This window comes from Empidonax traillii, unplaced genomic scaffold (genome assembly GCF_003031625.1).
Source record: "Empidonax traillii isolate 1590-97213 ecotype Southwest subspecies unplaced genomic scaffold, ASM303162v1 scaffold135:size1941959, whole genome shotgun sequence".
NCBI lineage: Eukaryota > Metazoa > Chordata > Aves > Passeriformes > Tyrannidae > Empidonax > Empidonax traillii.
The window spans coordinates 1,257,217-1,265,802 of record NW_020955328.1 but is presented as its reverse complement, the minus strand read 5'-3'; positions in this window follow the sequence as shown (position 1 = coordinate 1,265,802).

Genomic DNA, 8,586 nt, shown 5'->3' with positions numbered 1-8,586 from the left:
CGCCCGGTGTCATCGTTGGTCACGGAGTCTCGTCCCGCCTGCCGCCCTCACTTCGGGAATCCAGAGGTCCCAGACAAAGGGCTTTTGTGTGCAACAGAGCCGGAGTGTTCCACAGGAAGCGCCCATGTTTGAGCTGCTCCTCAGCGAAGGATCAGTTCCCTGGGAAATGGGTGGAATTCAGTGTGTGGGGAGGGCAAAGGGAGGAATTCCCACTGCTTTAAGGAGGAGGTGTTAATGTGAATGTTAATAAGGATGGGAGATTGGTGGGCTTGGCACTGCTCCCACTGTGCTCCCGAGGATAAATTGGGATAGGACTGGTCTGTATGGCCCTTCCTGGTGTGGATGGATGCGGCAGGGAGCAGGAGCTGAGGAAGGATGGTTATGTAGGAGCTAGGATAGTGGTGTAATCGTGGAGCTGTGGGCACAGGGAACTGCACCCCTGTGGTGTATGTGGCCAGGCTGGACATGGCACCATCCCCAGGTGGAAGGTGGATGCCCAAAGGAGGCTGTGGCTTTGTGGGAAGGTGGGTGACTTGTCAGAGAAGTTTCTTAGGATGTAGGAAACCAGGGAGTAGAGAGGGCAGTGTGGGCTGCAGGGGTGTGTGCTGGGGAAACGAGCAAGTTTGGCCCTAAAGCCCCCAAACTCTGGGAACAGAATTGCTCTGATCCATCACCTGTGTTGAAGAAAAGTGAAATGGTTTTAAACCCAAGTTTCGGGGTGTGCTCAAGGAAGAAAAACCTTTTGTTTCACAAGAGAAAACCTGAAGAGTTCGGTTTGCCAGGACTGGATTTTGGGAAGATTGCTCCAGCTTGGGAAGAAAGTGACCCCTGGGTTAGGAGGAGTGAAGGACCCTGACGGACAACAGGGTCACGGTCCCTGCTTTGAAATAACAAGGGTCAGGGCTGACCCAGGAAGTCCAAGCAGAGCTTGTGCCCCCAAGCAGATTCAGCAGGAGCTTGTTCACACGTGGAGCACCAACTTCAGGAGTGGTTCAACTGATTTTGAGACACGGAATTCCCTGTGCAAGGGGTGTGCTGGAGGTGCAGGAAGGCTGTAACACGGAATTCCCTGTGCAAGGGGTGTGCTGGAGGTGCAGGAAGGCTGCCGTGGGTCGAGCCTGGTCCTGGTGCTGCAGAGCTGGCGGGTGCAGGATGTGCTCCAGCTCTCACTGTGGATCAGCTACTGGAACGGGAAATACCCGAGGACTGTTTGCTTCCGAGATTATGTCAGTGGTTTGGATCAGCCTGTGGAAAGGCTGATCCTCCCTGGGGGGACACGAGAGGGCACTGACTCCGAGGAGCAGGAGGTCACACAGCGTTCCTCAGTGTTGGGATTTGTGGAGGGTGTCACCTTCCTGGAAGGTGCGTTTCCATTTCACCTGGAAACAGAAGGGGATGGAGCATTGATGAGTTCCCTCTCTCATGCTGGGGTTCCCCTCTGAGGGGAGAGCTTGGGTGGCTGTGGCTCCTCGAGGTTCCTGCAGATACCCCATCATCACCCACTCGCTCTGTCCTCTCTGTCCTAGCTGTGGGGTTTGGAAAGCACTCTGAGATGCTGTAATAAACCTGTTCCCAGCGTGGAGCTCTGGTTCATTTCAGCTCTTTTCCTGTGAAATTGTTTCTGTTGTCGTGCTGTGAGCAGCCAGACGGGGGGTGGTGGAGCAGGAAAGCCACGGGGTGAGGCAAGGCTTTCCCCAAGTGCCCCGTGTTTTAATTTTGGGTTCTGATCCAGAGTGTTTTCACCATCCTCAGGGGGATCACCATGTTCTCTGATTGACATAAAATAGAGGAATTAAATTAATGTCTCAGAAACGTGCTATAAACCAGGTTTGACAGCGCTAGAAAAAGTTAACTGGAGGAGGCTGTGCCTCCTGACACACTCTCAGGTTTTAATTACACCATGTTACGAGTTCATTAACGACGTGATGGAGATGGTGAGGAGTCAGCGGGTGCTGGGAGCAGCACTCCTGCCTGGCACAGCCCAGGGAACCCGCTGCCATCTCTTCCCCCCTTTGGCTTCTTGGGCTGTGGATGAAAACGAACCTCAGTCAGCTCCCTCTTGCCTTTCCTCGCAGGGAATCTGCTTCCAGATCTGCTTCCAGGGCTGCTTCCAGAGCTGCATCCACTCGCCCGGCTGGGGCTGTTGGGTAAAACTTGCATTTGTTTCAATATGCCACTGCATCCGTGGGAGCAGGCTCTGCAGGCAGCCAGGCAGCCCATGGTGGCTGCTCTGCCAGCACATCTTCTGGGAGCATATTTCCTAGGATTGTAACAGATGCGAACCAAGGCACCAAGTGTCTTCTTTTATGTGTTCTTCCCAAAACTCAATGTTTTGAGCGTCTGTGCTCTCTGAAGATGGAAAGGGGTGGGAATTGGAGACGGAATTACCTTTGTTAGAGCAGAGGGGACAACCAAATGTAACCCCCTCTCCTAAATAACTCTTCCATGCCAAGGCCAGGGGTGTTTCTGCTGCACGCCCCTGTGGCAGCGAGCAGGCAGCTTTCCCTCCCCGGTGCCACCGGGCTTTTACCCGGCAGCGCTGGAGCAGCTCAGCCATTCCAGCAGGGAATCTGCCTGTTCCGACGCTCCTGCGCTTCCGATAGAGCGGCTTTGTTGGTACAACTGAGGGCGATTGTGCCCCCGGGCCTGTGTGGCCCCTCTGTGCCGCCCTGGGCCGCGCAGCTGCCTGGCCGCCCTGCCGATACTGCCTTCATTGTGCAGACACTTGGGGAAGGAGAGGGAGGGAATCTCTCCTCCTTCATTGCACACCGTCCTGATAGCCCTGTGCTTAATATACCCAACATTAGGCTGAAATAGAAACGGTTAGAAAACTTGTGGTTTCTCCCAGAAACCGCAGTTTGGGGGGTTTTCGTTGTTTGTTTGAGGTTTTGGGTTTGGTTTTTTTTTTTTTTTTGAACAGAAACTTCTGCTTTGGAACAGGAGATTCATTCATTGATCTGTGCGTGCTGGTTGCGCCGTGAGGTTTCTTGCTTCTGGTGACAGCAGGGTTTTAACTGCGCAGCAAAATCGGCGTCGTTTCTAGACTGGCTAAAAACAGCCCCAGCTTTGGCAGGAGTCCCCCGTGCCAAGTGCAGGATGATCCTCGCTGCACCTGCGCAGGGAAGAGCAGTTTATCTGGAACTGCACTTGGAGCTGTTCCAAAGAGAAAGCTGAATTATTCGGAAAAATGAAGACAACCAGGAAGTTCCCTGTGTAACAGATGTTCCCTAAAATCCCTCTCCTTCAGGCCTGAGAGTCAGGCTGATGTGCCACCCGCACTGCGCCTTCCTCGCAGCGCTTTGTCCTGCCCGGCTGAGCTGCAGGATGGGATGGGATGGGCACAGAGCCTGGCAGAGTCATGGGACAGGACGGGCACGGAGCCTGCCGGAGCTGCGGGATGGGCACAGAGCCCAGCAGAGCCATGGGATGGGCCTGAAGCTGTGGGATGGTCATGGAGCTCAGCAGAGCCGCAGGATGGGCACAGAGCCCAGCAGAGCCATGGGATGGGATGGCAGAGCTGCGGGGTGGGATGGAGACAGAGCCAGGCAGAGCTGCAGGGTGGGCATGGAGCCCAGCAAAGCCATGGGATGGGCCTGGAGCCTGGCAGAGCCACGGGATGGACATGGAGCCCGGCAGAACTGCAGGACAGGCCCGGCACGGAGCCCAGCAGAGCTGTGGGATGGGCTTCAGCCTCTCGTGGCATTCCCTCACCTCGCTCCTGGGTGCTGGGGGGGCCCTGGCTCACCTCTGCTCGTCCCCTCCCACCGGGCAGGCTGGGTGTATGTGCCGGTTGCAGGGCCATTAACATAATTTTATGCACTAATTTGTGTAATCATTAAAGAGTCGAGCAGGGCATTGTTCGCATGAGTAATTACCTCTGTATTCTAATAGCTCTAATTCATCCCTTAAGTGAGTTTCGTGTTTCAGTGACTCAGCCGCGATTCACGCTTCGGGTCTGGTGTGTTTTTTTTCGAGAGCCCCGTTTTTCGCTCTCCCTCCGCGCAGCCGGGGATGAGCCGGGTCGGACGAGCCCCGAGCAGGCGGCTGCAGAGCCGGGCAGGGCTGCCAGCCTGGAGCCCCGGCCCCTGCGGAGTGCTGGGCCGGCTGGGATGCTGCGGGGAGCAGCTGCCAGCGGAAATTCAAACGCGAAGAACTTGGCAGTTTGCTGAACTCCGGGTATTTTCCTCCCGACAAAGGGCAGGGCTCTGTTTTTCTGGTTATTTTTGATACCGGTTGAAACACGGGGAGAAAATTCCTCTGGGCAGCTCCGTGCTGGATTTCACTCTGGATCCATCGATTCTCCATCCTCACACGTGCGTGCCTCTGCAGTACACGGGGTGCAGGCGGGGGGGAGGCAGGGGCAGCATCATTCCCTGCCTGACTTGCAGGATGATACAGGATGATATTTTCCCCATGGCACCGAAATTAATTTGAGGCAGAGCCGCCTGGTACCACCGAAGGTTTTGTTCCCCCTTTGGAAACATGGAGGAAAGTTGGTTCCTTGGCTGGTGGGAGCAGGGATGCTCTGCCCGAGGCTCCTGCCAGCGCTGGATGTTCATCCCCGTGGGATCAGCTGAGCAATGCAGATGAATGCACAAACATTGATTATTTTGGAGACAATCCATAGCTGCCAAATGAGATTAAACAACACCCAGGTCCCAGAAAAAAAAAAATAAAAGTAAATAGCCAAGAATAAAGAAAATGGGGCACAGTGTTGGCAAAGGGTCCCGGGGGACCATCTTGCCGGGTATTAATCCCTGCCAACCCCATCCCTGAAGGATTTCGGAGCTCTCCGCTGCTATTAATCGCAGCAGCCCTGCAGGGAAGGTAATGCAGCATTATCCGTGTTTTCCAGCTGTGGCTGGGGAGGAGGGAAGCAGCCGGCTGGGCCGAGCTTTGCCGTGTGTGCCAGTGACAGATCAGGGATTAGCGTTAGGATTTCCTCGCTGGCTCGGCTGCTCTAATTCAGTGGCCGTGTTTTTCCCTAAATGCACTGACCTTATGTGCCTGCTGCTGTACATCCCGTGCCCGGGAGAAGCCGGGCAGATGGTGGGAAGGGGAGCAAGGCAGGAGCGGATGTTTCTCTGCAGTCCTCGGCCCCGCAGGAATTATTACTAAAAATGGTCACTGGTGATTAACCGGAGCAGCACGCTGCTAAGTAATTGGTACAGGCTCTGGCTCGGGAAGTTTTTAAATCAAACTGGGAATGTTTTCCTGGAGAGCAGCAGTAGCTCAAAGGTGAAGTACCGAGGGCAGTGTGGGGCACGGGGTGAGCAGGGGGCCGTGAGCACCTGCCAGGAGGGCTCAGAAACGTCCTGTATGAGACTGAAGTTGCTGTGTATCTGTGCAAATCGTGTGTAAATCTTATGTAAATCGCATAGGCACAGAGAAGCTGTGCCTGCCCCATCCCTGGGAGCGTTCAGGGGCCTGGAGCAACCTGGCCTAGCGGGAGGTGTCCCTGCCCATGGCAGGGGATGGATCTGAGTGAGCTTTAAGATCCCTCCCAACCCAAACCGTTCTGGGATTCTGTGCTCTGATGTTCAGTGTGGGCAATCCACAGCGTGTGGCATCAGTGCCCGGCCCTGCGCACCCCTCAGCTGCCCCGGGGAGCCCCCCACGTGTGCAGTGCTGTGGCAGCAGCCACGAGCAGCCCCAGCTCTGGGGCACGGGCAGCAATTTCGCACACTGCTGAGGACGGTGACAGCAGCAGCAGCATCCCTGTGGCTGGCGTGGCCACCGGGAGAGCGGCCCTTCCGCTCCGCCGGGGCACGGACGACAGCGGGTGTTGTGTGGGAAAAACCTTGTGACGGAGCTCACTAAAATAACAACAAAAGGCCGCCGGGTGCTGGTGGCTCGTGGCAGCTCCGGCGCTCAAGGTGCCAAGCAGAGATTAGCCCAGGCACGGCCGAGGACAAGGAGGTGGGAAGAGATAAGGGCACTTTCCCGGGTGCTGCCGGACGGACGCGGGGCTAAACATAGCCCTGCTCCCGCTGCTCCTGCCCGGCAGGAAGCTCCGAGCGGCTCCCCCGTGGCCCTGGCGTGTGCTGGGCCCGGAGGGAGTGTTGGAGTCGAGGAGGAACAGAGCCAGCCCTGTGCCCTGCCGGGGAAAGTGAAGCTCAGGCCGCAGGAAAGCGGGAATCCGCCTGCTGCGGCACCCTGGGGAGAGGAGACTGACGGATTCACGGGCACGGCAAAGATTAGAGAGGAGGATGAAACCCCAGGGAGGCAGGAAGGGTTTCCCACAGCAAGTGTGGCAGCGTGGCTGAGCGGGGACAGTGGGTGCGGGAGGGGCAGCAGGAAAGGAAGAGCTCAGGAGAACAGCAGGGAAGGGAGTGACCAATGCAGGGCAGCTTGCCACGGGAATGCTTTCACCAGGGAATGCTTAAAGCATGGGGTAACCATCACGCTTTTCCTGCCTGGCGGGAGCGCGGGCATCGCTCGGCTCTTGAGGAGCCCTGGGACAGGGAGGGTGTGGTGGGAGCTGACACTCAGCTCCATGCAGAGCCAGAGGTCTCCCAGCTGCCACAACAACATGTGTGGCCCTGGCACCATGGCTACGCTGCCCTGGGCATCACATCGGCTTTTCCAGCTTCCCTCCCTCCTTATCCATCACTGCAGCGACTCACCTCGAGGTTTGGTGCCAAACCCCTGGAAACAGAGCAGGGGCAGCGCTCAGCCATCCCTGCCAGTCCTGCACTGCCGCTCCTTTGAGCCTTTGAGCAGCTCCTCGCTGCTTCCCCACTGATTCCTGTCCTGCCTCCCTCAGTGATTCAGCCGAGCTGGCTGGTAATTTCCTGCATCCTATTTTCCTCTTCTGAAAAGTGGAGGGATCTTTCAGATGCACCAGTTACGAGGAGGCTCCCGTGCTCTCGGCAGTGGCAGTGCTGGGGGGTGGCCCTGACATGGCACAGGCAGGGCATCACTGCCACCCCCAAGGCTGGGGGAGACCGTGACTGTGGGCAGTTGTCTGGCAAGAGCTTTCCTTTTCGCTTTCTTTTTCCCTTTCCCTTCCTTTCTCCCTTTCTGTTTCCATTTCCCTTTCCCTCTGCCTGCTGAATGAGTTGTCTGTCCCCACAGCACCTTCCACCCTCGTTTTGCTGCAGGTCGGGGATGCTCTCTGGAGGATGCTGGATCATCCCGTGGCTGATCCTTGCAGTGGGCACACGCTCTGCTTCCACATCTGCTTCCCGCAGATGTATTTTACTGTCTTTTTTTAATGCCCCTGATCAGTGTGAGAGGGAATCAAGGCTGCAAACAGAGAAACCAGAGAAGACACAAACTCGGGAAGCAGCTGAAGAGAAACTGCCTGCAGGGAGCACATTCTCAGAACCAGCAGCACAGCTTATTTACACACTCGGGGCTCTCCAGCCCCACCGAGCTGTGAAATTCAAAGCCCGCCACGTTGCTCAGGGAGCAGAGCACGAGCAGAAAGGGGCTCCTCTAAAGCTGAAATATTTGACAACACTTTCTATTCTTAGCAGGGCAAGCACACACTTGCCCAGTGGAACTGGAGCACAGCGTATCAGCAGGGGCCAGGGGACGTGGTTTGGAGGTCCCGGGCAAGGAGGGGACGTGGGTGCACACACAGTGTGGGCAGCCTCTCATCCACTCCACACCCACGGGAGATGCACAGGCAGCAGCAAAGCAAATCAGGATTTTATTGCTTATGTGCCAGTGCAGGTCCTAACGCACAGGGGGCTGCTGCAAGGATCGTGGGACAAGATGGGTAGAGTTCAATGCATCCCATTCCGGAGGAGATCTGCATCCCACCCAGAGGCGTGTTCTCCTGGAGGTGATGTCCCCAGGAGCCGTGTGCTGGGTGGCAGGAGGGACACAATCAGCCGGGCTCTGTGGGGATTTTGGCGCTGGGCACAGCGTGGCTGTGGCACCGAGGGGCAGCCCCAGTGCTGGCTGGCCTGTCCCTGGGAGGCTCCCCACAACCAGCCTGGGCTCTGGCACTGGTGGCAGGGGACACCCAGCAGCCCCAGCAGTGTTCACATCCTTCCCAACAACGTAGGAAGAGCCGAGGAAGGAAGGAAGGAGGGAAGATCTGTGTTTGAAAAGGCAGAAGAGCGCAGCCTCGGGACGGTGGTAAATGGGCCACCCGGTTCCCCGTGCCCTAGAAATTCCCTGTGCGCACTCGCCGCGCTGCCGGCGCAGCGGGGTGGCTGCTGATGCTATCGCTGTCCCAGCTCGATGACTAAGGGAGCTGGAAGGTATAAATTAAATAACACAACACTTCAAGCCACCTGTTATGTGGGTTTGTCCTAAGCAGCGCTGCTTTAATTAAGACGGAGAGTTTACAAATCTAACCTTTGTTTATTCTGCTTTGGGGCATATATAATGTAAATATGTGTTTTCAAACACTGTGGCTTTTTAGATTTCCAGTTATAATTCTGGGTAAAGGAAAGTTCGTCAGGTTTGGCATAGACTTGCCCTTTCTAAATAGAGCTCCCACAAGCTCCTTCCCCCCAGGGACTCTCAGCACCTCAGCTCCTTCTGCTCCCAACCCAGCTCTGTTTCAGGCTGCAGGATGAGGGGCTGGGAGGGCTCAGCCAGGCACTGCCAAGAGGGAAGTGGGCTCCA